Raw genomic sequence first — 18480 nt, 5'->3', positions numbered from 1 at the left:
GAGAGGGAGAAAAACGCGCGCGCGGCGCGAGCGAGTTCACAAATCAGGGAAGTCATAACTTGGGTTGAAGCCACCTACCAACAAAACTACTTAACAGCCCCATTAGTTTAGTAGGCTTAAGAAAAACCACCACTCCCCTTAAAATGAGTTAAGATGCTTTTGAAAGCAATGTTCTTTTTTTTGAAACCATTATTGTTCCCCCAGAAGGGGGTGCACCGTTCCTGGAAGTACTGCAATACCAGGTCGATGCGTGGAGTGGACGGAGCAAGCTCCTATTCCATCTCCTAATTCCAAAAATCCATTTAATATATTGTCCTCGGATAGAGGACGTATCAGATATTAAACTGATAAGAACAGATACTACACTTGATCTTAGCCAAAAGGCCGAGAAGCGATACTGCTGCAACCGGCTCCTGGCAACCCTTACCCTTACTATAGCTTTTACGGTTGTGGCGATTTTTATGACATAATGATTAGATTACCTTGAAATATGTAATACTTCTTAAATTCAACGTCTCATTATCCTTCCTTTATAATAATAGCTATATATTTTTTTAAAAAGATCTTAAATAGTGGTCTTGGCTGCATTGCCTGCCTGTACTCCCTCCGCGTGTTTTACATAACCCCGCCCTGCCAATGATTTTCTTTCTTGGGATTGGTCCACATACAAGTTTGGGTTTCAATATGAGCGTGGTCTCTTTGCCTCCCAGACTCGGGCCTGTCTCCCCGCCGGCAGGCCGCGCGGCGCTCTCGGTGAGTGGGTGGAAGGCGTTTCGGTAGGTGGTGGCGCCCTTCCCCGGGACGTTTGTTTATCGATCCCAAGTACAGGCTTCGGAGTCCGAAGAACTGGATTGGGATCCCTGCTCGCCAGTTCCTGACTTGATGACATAAGGCCGGTTGCTTGGAATCTTTTTCTGTTAACTGGGGACTAATAACGCGCTTATACGGCGGTAGTGAGAACCCAGTTGAGGTTGGGCTTTAGGGCTGCATTCCCCTCTCATTCTAGGGCTCCCCTCCCTTCCGCGCCTCCTCCTTGACTGTACCATCCACCCCCAAACCACTTAAATCTTGCCGTTTACGACGCATCGTCCACCGTGCGCCCTTCACACAAGGGAAGAGATGCCCGGAGAAAGGCGTTTTGGGGGGTCTCGATTCCTAAACCCAGGTGGGAGAGACAGGCTGAGGCCAGTGTAGATAAAATGTAAACGAAGCCGTTCTTTTGTAGGCTCAAGGCGAAGTCCGGCTGTATGAAAAGGATTGATGATCAGGCCGGAGCTGAGAAAGGACTTGAGGTCCCGTTTCCCTGGAAAGTATATTAATATAAATGTGGAGCGTTTTTTTTTTTTTTGTTTGTTTGTTTTGTTTTGTTTTTTAATGTGGAACGTTCTGTTGGAAATCTCCTTCACTGAAATTCTACGCCCGGGCTGGAAATAGAGGCCGTTGTCTCTGTGTCAGGGTGACTAGGTGGGACCTTCTGTTCTCACTGACAGGCTTTCAACTAGCAAAATTTCTATAATCTATGATTTTAGAGAGCAAGGCTCTCAGCATTGTGTCCCTGATGCTAATAAACAGGCAGTTTGTAAAGGTTCCCATATGTAAATCCAGAGCCTCCAGGGAGGGCTGAATTAAGTAGGTGTGGCGGGTAGAATACTGCCCCCAAATACTCCCGTGCTAATTCTCAGAACCTCTCAATGTGTTACCTTACATGGCAAAAGGTACTTTGCAGATGTGGTTAAATTAAGAGTTGGGGGAAGGAGAGTTTATCTGGGATTATCTAGTGGGTGCCTGTAATCACAAAGGTCCTCATCAGGGTCAGAGGGGGGCAGGACCAGCGTCAGAGTGATGGAGCACTTATAAGGTGGATGAGCCATTGCTAGCTTTGAAGATGGAAGGAGGTCATCAGATGGATGTGGGCAGCCTCTAGGAGCTGGAAAAGGCAAGGAAACAGATTCTCTGTCTTAGAGCCTCCAGAACGGAATGCAGTCCTGCGGACCCAGCTTGATTTTAGCCCACTGAGACCTGTTTTGGATATCTGACCTCCAGGACTGTAAGATAATAAGTTGTTATGTTTTAAGCCACTGAGTTTGTGGTAATTGGTTTCAACAGCAATAAAAACCAATACAGGGGCAAAAGCAACGTTCAGTTTCTTTCAATCTGAACCTTCTCCAAATTCTACTGGACCCAACTTCGGGCGAGGCCACAGCCCCCTAGCTGAGCGGGCTTCACCTTCTGCCCCAGGCTATGTACAGCCAAGCATCCCAGAACACAGATCTGGTGGGCCGTGCTTCCTCAGGTGGGTCTGCAGTCAGCAGCAGCCCTGTTCCTCTGAAGCCAAGGCAAGTGGGGAGTGGCTCCTTCACCCTCAGTCCGCTGTTACCCTGCCCCTTTCTATACAAGTATGGGAGACTGACAGTGCAGGCACCATAAGAACTTGGAAATTAACCTTTGCTCCTGGGAGGCCATGTGTCCATTTGTTTATGCTTATGGAGCACATGCTCTACAATGATAAAATCAGACAGGACCTTTGGCTTCGTGAGTTCATGGTCTACTGGGGAAAACTGGGAGAAGCCTCCTGTGATTCTCCAGGCAAGAGCTGGAGGGGATTGGGGCAGGGTGGCTGTGATGGCAGAGGTGGAGGGAAGTGGAGGGGATCACAGAGAATCACTGGCTTTGATGACAGGCAAAGTGAGGCCAAGGGAAGAGTATTCTTTCCGTGTGCATACATTTTAAATTTGATGTCTTGGGGGCACCTGTGTGGCTCAGTTGGTTAAGCTTCTGACTTCTGCTCAGGTCATGATCTTGCCGTTTGTGGGTTCGAGTCCCGCATTGGGCTCTGTGCTGACAGCTCAGAGCCTGAGCCTGTTTCGGATTCTGCGTCTCCCTTTCTCTCTGCCCCTCCCTTGCTTGCATTCTGTCTCTCAAAAATAAACATTGAAATAATAATAAAATAAATTTGATGTTTTGTTTTCACAAAACTGACACACTATACATTGTTACATGTTGAAAGGCTTATAACATCCCCCCCCCCCCATAAAATGTTTTACTGGTACTTTTCTTGTTGTTTATAAATTGATTAAACAATTTTAGACTTTGTGTGTGTGTGTGTGTGTGTGTGTGTGTGTGTGTGTTCTTAAGAAATGGTATAAACTTGGGGCGCCTGGGTGGCTCAGTCGGTTGAGCGTCTGACTTCAGCTCAGGTCACGATCTCGCGGTCCGTGAGTTCGAGCCCCGCGTCAGGCTCTGGGCTGATGGCTCAGAGTCTGGAGCCTGCTTCCGATTCTGTGTCTCCCTCTCTCTCTGCCCCTCCCCCGTTCATACTCTGTCTCTCTCTGTCTCAAAAATAAATAAATGTTAAAAAAATATTAAAAAAAAAAGAAATGGTATAAACTTAAAAATCAGCACAATATAGAGCATGTCAAAGAACAGCCTAGTCAGTTTGAAGATTTTGATTTTAATGTAACTGCATCTCCCAACCCTTCTGAGAATCTGTTGAAGCTTTCCTCAAACGAGTTGCCTTACACACGTCTTGCATACCATTTCCTGGGGGGATTCTTTAGGGCCCCCTAAGCCCATTCATTAACACCCACAGTCCTAAAGAGACAGGAGAACCTGATGGCGTCCAAACACCTAATGAGGTCATATCAAGTTGGAGGTACAGGGGCGCCTGGGTAGCTCAGCGGGTTGAGGGTCGACTCTGGATTTCAGCTGAGGTCCTGATCTCACAGGTTCCTGAGTTCCAGCTGCACATCAGGCTCTATGCTGGCAGTGCAGAGCCTGCTTGGGATTGTCTCTCTCTCTGCCCCTCTCCCCAAATAAAGAAATAAGCATTAAAAAAAAAATGGGGGCAGAGATGGGGATGGTCCCGGAAGCCCTGCTTCGGCTTGTGGCAGGGCTGTCTGAGAGCACGGTCTCCTGGACTCAAGGCTGGCTCCACTGGGCCCACTTCCCCGTGGCGACTCGGGGGTGGATTTGGACAGCTCCTGCAGCTCCCGGAAAAGAGTTCTCTTGGCCACCAATTCCACCACCCGCTTTGCTAATTTGTGTGAACCGCCCCCCCCCCCCCCCATCCCCCAGCTCTCTAGAAATTCGAATTCACACTTTCTACTGAAAGCCTCTCATCTGGTGCCTGGGCTTTCGGTGCTATGGTGACAACGGATTCCCCGTCTCCAGCCTGACTGGTCAGTGGTGCCAGGCACCATTCCAAGTGCTTTGTATGTAGGAACAGCCTTGAGAGAGAAGTGGTGACTGTCATGTTCCATCTTTTACAGATGGAGAAACTGAACCGCTTCGGGTCACACAGCTAGTAAGTGGTGGAGACTCCAACCTCAGGCAACTCCTATACCATACCACGTCTGCTTGACTCCTTGGGTGTCAGGGAGGCATCTGAGACTCACGCTATCCAAAATCATTCCCTACTGTCCCCACTGGAACGGCCTTTATGCTCCCTTCACTCACCCCCACATCCACTCCGTCCGCTAGTCCTGTTGCGTCTACTCCAGAATACATCCTGAGTGACTCCGGTTCATCCCATCAGCTGTTCCTTCCTTAGCCTCCAGAACTCCCCATCTTAGCTCAAATGTCACCTCCTCAGAGACGCTTTCCCTGACCACCTTCTTACCAAATCACGGATTCTTGTTCCCTGCTGGCATCTCTCACAGATCTCAGGGTGTCTTCAATTTAGCACTATTGACATTTTGGGCTGTATGATTCATTGGAGTGGTGGAGAGGGAGCTGGCCTGTGCATCGTAGGGTCTCCCCACTGGATGCCAGTATACCACCCCCAAAGTTGTAACAACCAAAAGCGTTTCCAGGGATTAATTCTTTTCTGGGGGATGAAGTCACTGCTGCTTGAAAACCACTGTGTTATTTCACACTATCTTATGCACTCACTGTCCTATTTTCCCTTTCCCTCCCTCTTGTAAGAATGTAACTAAACAGCAATCAACAACCGCAAAAGCAAGGCCATGGCTCCTGTGATCAGTACACTGCTAGGTTTGGGACACAGCAGCTGCTCAGTGCTGTGACCATTCATGGAGGTGGGGAGACAGGGTGTTGTGTCAGGGGGGAGCAGACCTGGGCAGGACAGGGACTCCAGGGACTGTGTCCAGTTAGATATATCAGGGAAGGAGGTCAAGGAGCAAGTGGATGTACCTGAAGCTCAGGGGAAAGGTGGTCTGAAGCATCAGGAACTCGGGGAGCCAGGCCTCAATCATTCCAGCCCTCTCCCCCGTTCCTCCATATTGTCTGTGATCTCATCTTTTAGCCAGAGTAGCCATTGACTTGGATCTTAATTTGAATTCATTTGCCAAATGGTGAGAATAGTATTCCTGGAAGGCTTGTCAACCAGACCCCTCCAGTGAATACCTTCTGGCCCCTGTACCAGCCTAGATCCAACTTTGGTTCCATCGTCTCCTTGCTGAATCCAACTGGGTTAGAGTAGAAGCAGCCTCCAGACTCCTAGAGATAGCACCCGGCCTGATGTTGAAGTACCTAGGACTTTGAATAGTAACCCTCTCCTCCCCTGGTTTCTGTGACAGGGACAAGTCGCTTCTTTGCTGGTTCCCCTTTATCCAAGGATACTTCTGGCAAAGACCTCCCACAGTAAGTACTGGGGTGAGAGGTCGTGTGCATAGTGGCTGGTCTGTAGTAAAAGCTAAACGCTTGCTGTTTGTTTCAAGTCCACCTGACCTTAGTGGCTTTGACACAAGTGATCTGATGTTTCCCGGTCAGCACTGCAGATTCTCATTGCTTGTGGTAGCTCACGGTTTCTCCTGTGTTCCCCCCGGGCTTTTTTTTTTCCCCCACCAACTTTAAAAGTTGGTCCTTGTATCTTTTCTTATGCAACCTATTTGCATCCCACTTATACATAAGTAGAACTATCCGCTCCCCAACAGCGCCATAGGTTTGTGGGCTTTATTGCCCACCCCTAAAGCTGGCTTGCCCAGGGCCAATTAAAAAGCAAAGACCTGAAAACATTAGGTATGTGTGAGGCGACAATCCATCTGAATGAGATTGTAAATTTTCAAGTACTCATTCATGTACCTTAACCCCACTTGCTAAATTTATGCTCAGAAACAATGGCACATGTAGATGGAAAGATGGATGTGTGATGTCAATTGAGGTGTTCACGGAGCATTCCTACCAGATGTCCTAAGTGAACAGAAGTTCTGGTTTCCCATGGAAAGAACAAATGGAAGACAGACACAAGCAGGATTATTCTCATCAAGTTATATTTACACCAACAGGATAAACACAATAATTGGCCAAAGTAAGCCTTTTAGCATTGACTTAAGAAAATTTTTTTTAGGGGCACCTCATTGGCTCAGTCTGTTTATATGTCGAACCATTGATTCCAGCTCAGGTTATCTCAGTTTCAGAGTTCAAGTCCTGCGCTGGGCTCTGCACTGGACAGCATGAGGTCTACTTGGGATTCTGTCTCCCTGTCTGAAAAATGAACATTCACAATTAAAAAAAAAAACTTTAGAAGTAGGCTCTGCCCAAACACGGGGTTGAAACTCAGGATCCTGAGATCACGAGTTGCATGCTCTGAGCCAGCCAGGTACCTCCTAGCAGGAACTTTTGAGTGGGGACCCTGAGTTACCTACAAGAACCAGGACAATTCCAGATAAAAGGAAGAATGTAGAGACCCAGAAACTCATTAGAGGAACAGAAATTCAGGGGCTACTGGCCTGATCCTACAGAAAGCAGACTCCACTGAAACGTTGGGAATTTTATATGCAGAAAAAGGGCAGTGAAATACCAAAATCTGACAGCCAATATTTTGCGTCTGAGTGGTCCTTAATGGTGATTATGCCTTATGGCTCTTTGTGCCTTATGAACCAAGCCTGCCAAAGTTAAGGCAGAGCTAAGGATCACCCAAAGCCAGGAAACTTTTCATGCAGTGAGGCATGTATTGGGGGAGGGAAGATCTTAGAAGGCTCCTTGAACAATGCTTCCGGCTTCCCTGAGCTAGACAGCATCAGGCAAAGTGCCACATTAAATTGGATACTGCCAACTTCCCCAGGATTATTTCCTTCTATCCAGCTACATGCACAAGTCACAATGAAGGTTAAACCTGTATTTAGAAAGGGTTAAACAATTATGTTAATTGCAATAACTAGGTTGTACAAAAACAGGACTTGAAAATTCCCTTTTGATAAAGAACTGAATTCCTGTACAGAATAAAGTGCATTTTCTTGGTAGACAAGAAGAATGTATGTACTACATGGAGTTTACAAGGGACTACCCTTTAAACTAGTTCACCCTGGAGAGCATCAATAGCTCAGTTGGTTGAACAGGATTCTTGATTTAGGCTCTGGTTATGTGGGTAAGCCCCATGTCAGCTCCACACTCAGTATGGAGCCTGCTTAAGATTTTCTTTCCCTCTGCCCCACTTCCCCCACTTGCTTTCTAAAAAGAAACAAAAAAAAAAAAACCCTAACATAATACCTACTTTCAGGTATACTTTTGTTTTTCTGTTAGCCTGCTTCAGATTCTGTGTCTCCATCTTTCTCTGCCCCTCCCCCACTCACATGTGGTCTCTCTCAAAAATAAACATTAAATAAACACCAATATTTGGACAAATACCTACCCATTACCTATGCCTTGTTCCTTCTTCAGACCTGGGGGAAAAAAAAAAACAAAAACTCTACGTCAAAGTGACTTGTCCTTCCCTTCCCATCTTTAGAAATCTCTTGTAATCCCTCAGACTGTTCCTTCTGGAACAAGCTTCCTCTTTTCTCCCAGCCAGTCCCAGTGGGTTCACCTTTACAGGCTCTGGGACTAGAACAGGAAGTAAGACATGTGACTGTTTCTTCACTGGGAAGTTTTAATTTGGACCATCTAGTATCTAGGTTTACCCACCTGACTTCAGACTGGAGCTGAGCGGAGAAATAGCTGAGGGTACCTGTAAAAGAATGATTGGGAATTATAGGCCTCTCAGTCATCCCCCTGGGTCCCTATTGCTTAGAGGGAAGGCACAGTTGTAAAGGTTATGTAGTATTCTGCATGCACATTTTACATAGAAGCCACCAGCCAACTTACTCTAAGATAAGCTCACAGCTCAGAGAATACCTTTCAGTCACAGTGTTCAGACTGGGGCGGTATTGCATTCATCACTGGTGAGTGGGAGCTTGTCACAGATGGTTCAGGGTGTCCACAGCCAAGACTGAATTAAGTCAGTAATGTCTTCTTCGAATAGCTACCCAGACCAAAGTGTCGCCCCCTCCCCGTTAAAAACACCTAGTAAATTTTACATAATGGATATAAATGACAGCATTACAAAGGCATTTACCTCAAATCATTCTTGGGCTCCAGAGAAGGTGCTGAACCTGAAACAAACCAGACTGGAGTCAGTAATGCTTACGTTCAGCAATAAATCGTTCCCCTTTAAAACCATCATTTCTAGGAAAATCAGATTTCCAATCTCAACAGCAAGTTATCAGCCGAACGAGATTCCATGTAAGTCATCACGTGTTTAGGCCCCAAAGGGTGGTTTTTTTTGTACCCAATATGCTTCAGGTATCACGTATGGAAACTACTCACCTCTGAGCAAATGAGCAGGTTATGGGTAACCATACCTAGAGAAAGACAAAGCTGTGGGTAATGAAAAGTCCTTCCACGTGGCATCCCCCCCATTCCTACTTTTTCCAGTTTCTCAGGTGTTCACATGTTTTCATTGTGGAGTCATAGTGAGCTAGTTTTATTCATCATGGAAACTTGCCTATTTGGTGGCATGAACCAAAGACATTAACCAACTAACCTGTTAACTTGGAGGCCTTTTGGTAGTATACACGAACAAGCTGCTCCTGAAGAAGATCATATAATTAGCCAAGCAAGTATCTAAAACAGCCAAAGCTATTCTAGCTATATAATTAATGGGTTTAAGTGAAGAAAACCCAAGCAAATACTATTGACAGGGATACGCTGTACCTCAGACAGTTCCTTATGGAACAAATTCTCATCCTCTCACCCAGTTAGCCCCAGTGGGTTCACCATTACTGGCTCTGGGGCTAGAACAGGGGTAAGACAGGATGCTTGCTCTCTTCATTGGCATTATACTCTGGGGCAAGCTGTAATCAGCAAGGTTACAAGTACTCACCATCCTTAACTCTTTCCACGAGTTCGACCCTGAGCACATCAGTGGGCATCTAGAGAAATAGATCAAGAAACATCACTACAAGGAAAAAGAACCAGAAAGCTATACGGGCTGGTCAAGTCTTTGGTCACAACGACAAGACAAATAAAAACCACACGATGAAAAAAAAAAAAAAATCACCCTTTGATGGGTTCACATATATGCCAACAAAACAACAGTATTGGGAGAAGCTACTCACCATAAGGTAAATCAACATATTACCACCATCAGGACGACCTGCAAAAGGAGACCAGATGGTTATCAAAAAATACTAGGCTAGAACAAAGTTTCTTCATTAATAGAAACTGCCATCAGAACTCTAACATGCTATTAATTGTTGTACCTCACAGAGGATCAGCATATCTATTCAAATCATCTGACAGTGACAAATGGGTGAGAGAGAGCACACCATCTCAAGAATTAACTGTACTGTTGGGTTGCTCTTTCCCTCCGCAGGAAAGTCGTTCTAAGAGGAATAAGCTGCAAGAAGCAAAAAGGCAAAACTGCTCATTTTGCTCTCCTGGTTGTAGGCCAAACAGGAGCGGACACTCCAATCCCCTCATTTGGTCAAAAAATTACCTGTCTTCACCCTTGGAGGCAGCTGGATTCCTCAGGCTTGGGGAGGAGATGCTGGAAACAGAAAAGGAAGGCATTATATGTACCTTAAAATAGCCATTCATAGGTCCTTGAATACTCTTGGTCCACTTCTCAGCAGGAAGATGACATCACTTTTAAGATCAGCCATATGCTTGTCTTTTTTATGTTCATCACAGAGTGGTCAGCATAATCTGAACAAGAACAAACCCCATCTAGACACAGTGCCCATCCTTAACTGCGGTAAATCACTGCATACCCACCTGGAGCATCACTGGAATGCTTACTTTGCAGGGATGGGTCTTGTCCCATCCTCCAACCCGTAAGGTCTTTTGAGTTGAACCACATCTGGAAGGAAAAAAAAAGGGGAGGGGGCACCTCTCACTTAGTTTCATACTTTGCAGTCGGTCTTCTTACCTCCGCGCGAAACACCCGAACATTCGCTGCGGGCTGGTGCTACTCAGAACTCTTAGGCTTTCTCCACTACTCCATCAGAAAGAGAGAGTTCAATCCTTAGTATCATCCCCGTAGCACTTCCCACAGGGCCCCCGTACACTCGACAACGGAGGAAGAGGGGGTAAAAGAGGGCCACACACTTACCCTAACAGGTCGGCTCTTTTCCATTCTAGCGTTCAGACGTGCGCCTGAACCCTGCAGACAAGAGGACATTAAATCAACACCGGCTTTTTCACAATCGTTTTGTCCGCCGGAGCTACGACTGTGTCGCACTTCGGCTGTGCAAGGCCCGTCTCTTCAGAGTTTCTTATCCTCACGGAGCTCAGTACAGGTCTGTGAAAAAGTTCTCATCACAGAGAGGGCCGCCGGCACGGCCCGCCATCGCCATCTTGTCCTTCACAAAGCTCCAAGGCTGCTTCGTGGACTCAAGACCGTGGCCAAGCTCTTACCCCTCCCCCACCCAGCAATAAATGCAATGTATTAGTGCTCAGGCAAGCCGCGCTCACTTTTTATTTTTCCCTCGCTTCACCTTTTAAAAAAGATAAAGTAAACCCACATACTTACCCGACACCGTGGAAAAAAAAATGAGGCAGACGGGCGGCAGCGAGATACTTAAATACCACCTCGCAGAGGCCCACGGGATTTATGGGCGGGACTATGGCGGGCGCACGCGCATAATGGAGACAGCGCGCGAGCCTGGGGAATTGTGGGTAGGGAATTCCAGGGAAGGCGGGAGTGCAGTGCGCACACTCAGCATCTGGGGCGCGAAGAAAGACGCGCATGCGTCTCAGGGAGTCGCGCTGGCGCTCATTGCAGCGGGGTCGGTACCGCCGGCTCTCTGTAGGACGAGAACGCAGAGGTCCCGGCTTTGCAACGATCTCGGGAGACGCTCCGTCCCGGTCACGACCGCCTGCTCCCACACCACTCCCTGAGCCCCCCCTTACCCACACACACCCTAAACTGGTGTGCAGGCTCCGCCTCCCCGTGAGGTTCCCCCTGAACCTCATCTTGAAGTCTCGACCGGCGTCATCCCGGTTACACGCCTGCCTCCCGGGGCGCCTCTGCAGGCCTGGTGCGCAGGGTCCCTGCGTAGAGGGCGGCTGTGGGGTACCGGGAACGGAAGGCCCTTTGTACGGAGCCATTTTGGGAATGTGAATCAGGCCCTCAGTGCTCCTGCTCCGCTTGGATCTTCTGACAGGGTCTGATTTTTCCCGAGCGACGGTTTTTCCCGTCCGATGTCGCTAGGAGCTTGGCTTGTAGCAGGGCGTATACATATACAGGTTATATATAAAGTAGGCTCCACTGTCCAGCGTGGGGTTCAAAGTCACGGACCCTGGGATCAAGAGCTGCGTGCTCTACCTGCTGAGCCACCCAGGTGCCCCTGAATCCCAGGTCTTTCCACAGACCAAATGAATCAGAATTTTCATGTTGACAAACTCCCTGGCTGATTTGTATATGCCATGTCCACTGTGCTTTCTCAAGACTATTTTCAGTCACTTTCTTGACCTCTCGGCAACACTACCCAGTTGATCCATTCCCTATTTCCTGAAACACTGTGTTCCCACAGTTCTTGAGACCCTGTCCTCTGCCACTGTTGACATTTCTCATAATGTCTTGTAAGGGTTAAATTGTAGTATAGGGCTAACGCTTAGTAAACTACGCCTCATACTCTTGTAAATTAGGTTTCACCAATTAAGGAACCAAAAGTTCAAAGAAAAGAGCATCAGAGGCAGGGTCAAGGGGATCCACTGGTTGCAACTTAGAGGCAGAAAGTCTAAAATAAACACCTCATTAGGCAACTGTTTCTAACTCATCTGGCAACTGTTTCTGACTCATCTGGAAACTTTCTTTGTTCTGTTCCCAGGTGATGATAAAACGATGTGATCGGTTATAAAAACTCTGAGCCTTGCCTCTCATTGTAATAAAGTTTGTTGTGACTGTCACTGGTGCCCGTAGCATTCTGTTTCAGGAGTCGTGTGGATGCAACAGTCTTAGTGATCTCTTGAAGTAGATAGTGTAGCCATTCCTTAAACAGTAATGTACCCCCAGTTGGGTGCCACACCCAGCTATTTTTCTCACTCTGCCTGGGCCACCTTATTCACTCCCATGATTTTAATGACCAGCATTATGCCTATGACTCCAGCCCAGGCTCTTTCTCCTGAGCGTCACAGCTGTAAGTCCAGTTGCCTTCTGGATGAACGTTATCACTTGGTTGGTCCCCAGACTCCTCAACTTTTCCAAAATGGACTTCACCTCACTATTCATTCCACCCAATTGTCCATGCCCCTCACTTCTGCTACCCTAACTCAAGCCATTCACCCTGAGGTTTTTACAAAAAATTTAACCTGCTCCCTGGGTCTGGTTTCCTCCCTTCCAATCAATCCATTCTCCCCCTTGCAGCCAGAGTGATTTTTCCATATAATAAATTATGATCAAGTCTCACTTCTCAGCTCATAAAACTTCAGTGCCTTTCCATCGTCTTTAGGACCCACCAGTATGGCCGTTAAGACCCCTGCTTTCCTTGCCAGCTTTTTTTTTTTTTTTACCACCACTCCCTCCCCAAGCCTGATTCACCTTGCCTCCCACTATAACTCTTTTTAATTCAAGATCATGCCCGTGTAAATCATCATTGTATCCCTGTTGCCTGGCAGAATGCAAGACACTAAGTAGGACTCAGTATATATCAGTTTATCTCCATAAATTTTGAATGACCTTTTTCCAGCCCCAATTCATTGCCCTACATACCTCAGGTGCTCCTTGCTTACAGAGGTCCGGGAGGGTTTTCTCAGGGAGCAACTCTGCCCTCACCTGGCTACAAGAGGCACTGCCTCGCTTAACGGAGGTGGATATGCAAATAACTACCGCTTTGCCAGGAATTACTCACTTCCATGGAGAAACAGTCCCAATTTGATGACAGAATTACTGGATTGTGGAGAAGCATGACACTGGGGAGGATTAGCCTGGTCTCAGGGGAGACGAGAATGTTGAAGGTTATAAGGACAGGCTCATATGCTGTATTTGTGGACCTGAGGGAGGAAGGTTTGGGATAATAGGGAGTTGATACGGGTAGGAATTGATCTTTTGGCTAAGCTCAAGTGTGGTATCTGTTCTTATCAGTTTAACATCTGATACCTCCTGTATCTGAGGACAGTGTATTCCATTGATTTGGGGAGCGGGGGCTAGAATAAGAGCTTGCTTTGGGTACTCCATTCATCGTTTTCCTGGTCCCCGGGTGTTTAACGGGGTTGATATACTTGAGGTTGGAGCGCATTACCACCACATCAGGTCTTTGGGCTGGGGGAAAAAAGCTATCACAGTGGGAAAGACAAAGTAGGAATCTCTGAAACTGCACCGTCCCCATTCCAGCGATGACCTTTTCTCCCATTCTGTCCTTAACCCATTGCACTCCAGCTCCTGTACCCGCCCCTCCACGGAGGCCACTACTGACCTCATTCACTTAATCCCAGAAGATACTTCCATCTTTCTTGACCTCTCTGTGGCATTTGACACTGGTGACCTCCCCCTCTTCCTGAAGTGCTCCCTACCTTTGCTTTCTGGGACCCTGCACCCTCCTGGGTTTCCTCTTCCTTCTTGACCTTTTTCACTATCTATTCCTACCCGTTCCTCAGGGTTCTGTTCCGGGTCCACTTGTTTTCTCACTCGCTAGACTCTGCCTAGCTAAACCAGCTTACCCATCACCTTGGGCCTCATTTACCATATATATGTGCTGCCATCTCCCCCACTTCATCCCAACACAAGATCTCCTGGATTGCACACCCTGGTATCTAACTGTCTATCAGACATCTTCACTGGGATGACCCATAAACAGCTCAGCTCAACTTGTCCGCAATGGAATTTATCATCTTTTCCTACAAATCTGTTCCTTCCCCGACGTGCCCTCTTTGACTCGATTGTCTAAGCCAGAACGTGGTCCTTATCCCTGCTGCTGATATGCTGTAAATCCTCTCCAGCCAAACACTTCCGGGAACGTATTTGTATTGGAGCAAGTTGGTTATTTGTTGCAGCGAGGAAGAACACACCCCGTGGGGAATCACGGGGTGTCTCAGTAAGAGGGTGTTAGAAATAATTTACTGCAGGATTTGGGCTTGTGCTAAGTGATTTGTGGGAGATTTTAAGCAAGTGAGGCTTTACTCTGGATTTGATGTTTTCAGGAAGTGACATCATTTATTATTGGGTATCTTAATAAGTCTTACCTAGAAGGATGGAAGGATAGAATGAGACTGACTTATGATTGGTAAATAAACCATCACTCATATTAGCGAGGACAGGAAGCAGTTTGGACTTTTGCTATCTGGACGATGTTCATCCTTTTTTTCTGTGCTCAGACGTATGGGATGGACTTGTTTTGCCTTGACCCACCATGATCACAGAGTGGCCTTGACTTATGTTGATATTCTGAAATTACGTTCAACAGGAGACCACCAAGGTCTAGGTGTGAATCCCAGGCCAGCTTCTGGATGTCAGTAGATGCTTTTCTCCTTCTCAGTACCCTAGTGTAAGCCATTCACCCCTGGATTTCTGCTACAGATTCCCAAACTGGTTCCCTGGCTTTGACTTAACTCTCTTTTTTTGTTTTTTAAGTTTATTTATTCATTCTGAGAGAGAGTGTGTGTGGGAGGGGCAGAGAGAGAGAGAGAGAATCCCAAACAGGATCTGCACTGCCAGTGCAGAGCCCGATGTGGGGCTCAAACCCACGAACCGCGACATCATGACCAGAGCAGAAATCAATAGTTGGTTGCCTAACTGACTGAGCCACCCAGGCATCTCATGACTTCAACCCCTTATAACCCATTCTCCACATTATAGCCAGAGTGATCTTTCTAATTTTTAAAAAATGTTTTATTTTTGAGAGAGAGAGAGAGAGAGAGAGAGAGAGAGAGAGAGAGAGTGGGGGAGGGGCAAAGAGACAGGTAGACACAGAATCCGAAGCAGGCTCAGCTCTGAGCTGTCAACACAGATCCCAATGCAGGGGCTGAAACTTACGAAATGTGTGAGATCATGAGCTGAATGGAGCTGGATGCTTAACTGGCTGAGCCACTCAGGCACCAGCCACCAGAGCGATCTTTCTAAATGGAAAGTCCGATCTCAGCTCAAAATCCTCAGTGCTTCTCCTTTGCTCTTAGGTTAAAATTTGTACCTACTGACAGAGCCAACAAGGCCCGTTTTCCTTTTTCAGTTTTAATATCATTACTCATTCCCTCCCTTGCTCTACTTGACCCCTTCCCTATATAAACTCCCTGAGGTCAGAAATCGTGTCTGTATAACTTATTTTATCCCTATCGTGCAGAACAAGGCATGACACTGTAATGCATCGATTGCCTGCCCTGTGCTATGAAGGAAGCTCCTGAAGAGGCTGTTAGGAAAAATGCAGTTGAACTGTCGACAGCTTCCTGGCAACACGAAGCTCTCTCAGAGGATGGAGGCTGCGTCTGCCCCCTCCTGGCAGCAAGAGGCATTGCCTCCATTCGTAGAGGAAAAGGGATCCGCAAATGAACAGGGCTCTCCTGGGATCTGGGAGTAGGGCATTCACCTCTGGGAAAAATTCAGTTTGAGGACAGAATTTCCTTATTTCCTGAACTGTGGAGAAGTATGCCAGGAGAAGCTCTCGCATAGAGGGGTGAGACTGGTTTTTGGAAGAGTTGAGGATGTGGAATTTTATAAGGGACAGCTGGGAAGCGAGTTCTGCTGGGAATCTTAATTGTAGGTTGTTTCTTTGTTTCTTGGCCCAAGATCAAGAACAGTATGTGTTCTTTAAAAAAATGGTTTTTTAAAAATGTTTATCTTTATTTTTGAGACAGAGAGAAACAGAGCATGAGCGGGGGAGGGGCAGAGAGAGAGGGAGACCACAGAATCCGAAGCCGGCTCCGGGCTCTGAGCTGTCAGCACAGAGCCCGATGTGGGGCTCAAACTTGTCAGCTTCAAGATCATGACCTGAGCTGAAGTTGGATGCTCAACCGACTGAGCCACCCAGGCGCCCCATGAATAGTATGTGTTCTTATCATTTAGTATCTTGTAAACCTGTACCTGAGGATACTTTATCAAGTTTATTATTATTATTATTATTATTGTTATTATTATGTGGGTTTTGGGAACAGAGAGATTGAATAGGGGCTCTCTCCATCTATTCTACAAACCAACCCGATATTGCAGTACCCCCATGAATGGTATGGTTCTCCCTTTTGGACTCAATGTCAGTTAAAATGCAGACTGTTGCATTCCACTATGTCTTTTGGTTTTTGGGAAAAAATTTTAAGACAAATCTGCTCTTTCCCCTCTTTCTTTAATGCTATATTTTTGACACATATTTTACTCCTCTTTTATGTCCTGGTTCTTTAATATTTATTTATAGTGCTCTATTTAGAGATTTTCTACAGATGATCTTGTCCCTTAGTGATAGAACATTTTTCAGGTTACCAAATAGATATTGGTGTAACTGACGTGGCAGTGAAATCTTTCATATGTTGCTTTGTGCACATGTATGAGAGTTTCTCCGGGGTATGCATCTAGGAGTGACATTTCCAGAGAACAGCAAGAGTATTTTCAGTTTTATAGACTGTTGCAAATTTCCCACATGTCCTGAATTGCAATTCTCTGGTATTCCTGAATAAACTCATTTTTTTTTTCTGGTAAGATAACTGACAGTTTTATTTTTAAGGTTAACAGTTGCTAGTATAAATGGCAACTTAAAAATTTTTTTTTCTCATTGTTTGCTACTGGTATACAGAACAGAATTGTTCTGCGTCTAGTTTTTTTAATTGAACTCTTAATCTAATAATTTTTAGATTCAATTGGATTTTTTTTTAAGAATTTATTTTGGGGGCACCTGGGTGGCTCAGTGGGTTGAGCATCCAACTTCAGCTCAGGTCATGATCTCAACAGTTTGTGGGTTCAAGCCCCACATCGGGCTCTATGCTGACAGCTCAGAGCCTGGAGCCTGCTTCAGATTCTGTGTCTCCCTCTCTTTCTGTCACTCCCCGGCTCGTTCTCTCTCTCTCTCAAAAATAAATAAATAAATAAATAAATAATTAATTAATTAATTTAAAAATTACCAAAAAAAGATTTTTTTATTTTTAAAGTAATCCCTACACCCAAAATGGGGCTCAAACTTACCACCTCAAGATCAAGAGTCACACACTCTTCCAACTGAGCCACCAACCGCCCCTCAATTTGGACTTTTTTGTATAGAATTTTCTATAAGTAGAGCAAAACATTTAGGTCTCATTCCCTACCCCCCCAATTGAATGTTAGTTACCTATTTTGTATTTTGTAAATTACTGATAGTAATTTAAATTTGAGACCTGAAACCATAAAAATCCTAGAAAATAACACAGCCAGAAAGGTCTCTGACATCAGCCATAGCAACATTTTTCTGGATACGTCTCCTGAGACGGGGGAATAAAAGCAAAAATAACCTATTTGGGACTTCGTCAAAATAAAAAGATTCTGCACAGCAAAGGAAACAGTCAACAAAACTAAAAGGCAACCAACTAAATGGGAGAAGATCTTTGCAAATGACATATCCAAAAAGGGTTAGTATCCAAAATATATAAAGAACTTATACAGGGCACAAGGCTGGCTCAGTTGGAAGGGCATGCGACTCTTGATCTTGGGGTAGTGAGTTTGAGCCTCACGCTGGGTATAGAGATTGCTTAAATGAATAAAACTTAAAGAGAACTTATACAAATCAACACCCCCAAAACCAAATAAACCAATTAAAAAATGGGCAGAAGAAATGAAAAGACATTTCTCCGAAGAAGACATCCAGATGGCCAAAAGACACATGAAAAGATGCTTAACATCTCATCATCAGGGAAATGAAAGTCAAAACTACAGTGAGATATCACCTCATACTCATCAGAACGGCTAAAATTAATGACACAGAAAACAACAAGTGTTGGCAAGAACTTGGAAACAAAGAACACTCATGCACTGTTGGTGGGAATGCAAACTGGTATAGCCACTAAGGAAAACAGTAAAGAGTTTCCTCAAAAAATTAAAAATAGAACTACCCTATGATCCATGAATAGCACTACTGGGTATTTATCCCCCAGAATACAAAAACACTAATTTAAAGAGATACATGAACCCGTATGTTTATAGCAGCATCATTTATAATAGCCAAGTTATGGAAGCAGCTCAAGTATCCATTGATAGATGAAAGGATTAAGAAGATGTAGTATATATACACAATAGGATATTATTCAGCCATAAAAGAGAATGAAATCTTGCCATTTGCAACAACGTGGATGGAACTAGAGCGTATTATGCTAAGT

General features: G+C 45.6%; 2 long non-coding RNA genes, 9 other non-coding genes and 1 pseudogene across 18 annotated transcripts; 2 read left to right on the top strand and 10 right to left on the bottom strand.

The window, feature by feature from the left end:
- Positions 1-205: 205 nt before the first annotated feature.
- Positions 206-396, bottom strand: LOC112852222 (U2 spliceosomal RNA). The gene has a single exon (XR_003222856.1). It is a non-coding gene; the product is annotated as a U2 spliceosomal RNA (small nuclear RNA).
- A 16-nt stretch (positions 397-412) lies between these two features.
- LOC147576410 (uncharacterized) lies at positions 413-3092 on the top strand. The gene is made up of 2 exons (XR_015240769.1): positions 413-753; positions 1007-3092. It is a non-coding gene; the product is annotated as an uncharacterized LOC147576410 (long non-coding RNA).
- A 3123-nt stretch (positions 3093-6215) lies between these two features.
- Positions 6216-10745, bottom strand: LOC147576409 (uncharacterized). 8 transcript variants are annotated; one of them, XR_015240768.1, is made up of 10 exons: positions 10331-10745; positions 9994-10078; positions 9716-9766; positions 9336-9373; positions 9101-9149; positions 8545-8807; positions 8294-8330; positions 7864-7906; positions 7592-7622; positions 6216-6444 (listed from the first exon to the last, which is right to left on the bottom strand). It is a non-coding gene; the product is annotated as an uncharacterized LOC147576409 (long non-coding RNA). The 8 variants fall into 8 exon arrangements; XR_015240765.1 differs by having other exon boundaries at positions 9336-9766; XR_015240767.1 differs by having other exon boundaries at positions 8545-9149.
- On the bottom strand, positions 7700-7824 carry LOC112852217 (small nucleolar RNA SNORD22). The gene has a single exon (XR_003222851.1). It is a non-coding gene; the product is annotated as a small nucleolar RNA SNORD22 (small nucleolar RNA).
- Positions 8057-8125, bottom strand: LOC112852216 (small nucleolar RNA SNORD31). Its single transcript, XR_003222850.1, has one exon. It is a non-coding gene; the product is annotated as a small nucleolar RNA SNORD31 (small nucleolar RNA).
- LOC112852215 (small nucleolar RNA SNORD30) lies at positions 8408-8476 on the bottom strand. Its single transcript, XR_003222849.1, has one exon. It is a non-coding gene; the product is annotated as a small nucleolar RNA SNORD30 (small nucleolar RNA).
- LOC112852211 (small nucleolar RNA SNORD29) lies at positions 8652-8717 on the bottom strand. The gene has a single exon (XR_003222845.1). It is a non-coding gene; the product is annotated as a small nucleolar RNA SNORD29 (small nucleolar RNA).
- Positions 8928-9054, bottom strand: LOC112852218 (small nucleolar RNA SNORD22). The gene has a single exon (XR_003222852.1). It is a non-coding gene; the product is annotated as a small nucleolar RNA SNORD22 (small nucleolar RNA).
- LOC112852212 (small nucleolar RNA SNORD28) lies at positions 9443-9517 on the bottom strand. Its single transcript, XR_003222846.1, has one exon. It is a non-coding gene; the product is annotated as a small nucleolar RNA SNORD28 (small nucleolar RNA).
- On the bottom strand, positions 9840-9912 carry LOC112852213 (small nucleolar RNA SNORD27). Its single transcript, XR_003222847.1, has one exon. It is a non-coding gene; the product is annotated as a small nucleolar RNA SNORD27 (small nucleolar RNA).
- On the bottom strand, positions 10186-10261 carry LOC112852214 (small nucleolar RNA SNORD26). Its single transcript, XR_003222848.1, has one exon. It is a non-coding gene; the product is annotated as a small nucleolar RNA SNORD26 (small nucleolar RNA).
- Positions 10746-13258: 2513 nt separating the features above from the next.
- Positions 13259-13439, top strand: LOC112852223 (U2 spliceosomal RNA; annotated as a pseudogene).
- The last annotated feature ends 5041 nt before the right edge of the window (positions 13440-18480 follow it).

This window comes from Puma concolor, chromosome D1, assembly GCF_028749965.1.
Source record: "Puma concolor isolate L17-30 chromosome D1, mPumCon1.1.hap2, whole genome shotgun sequence".
Classification (NCBI taxonomy): domain Eukaryota; kingdom Metazoa; phylum Chordata; class Mammalia; order Carnivora; family Felidae; genus Puma; species Puma concolor.
Note: the sequence above shows the minus strand (reverse complement) of the source record. Positions and strands in the feature narration are given on the sequence as shown.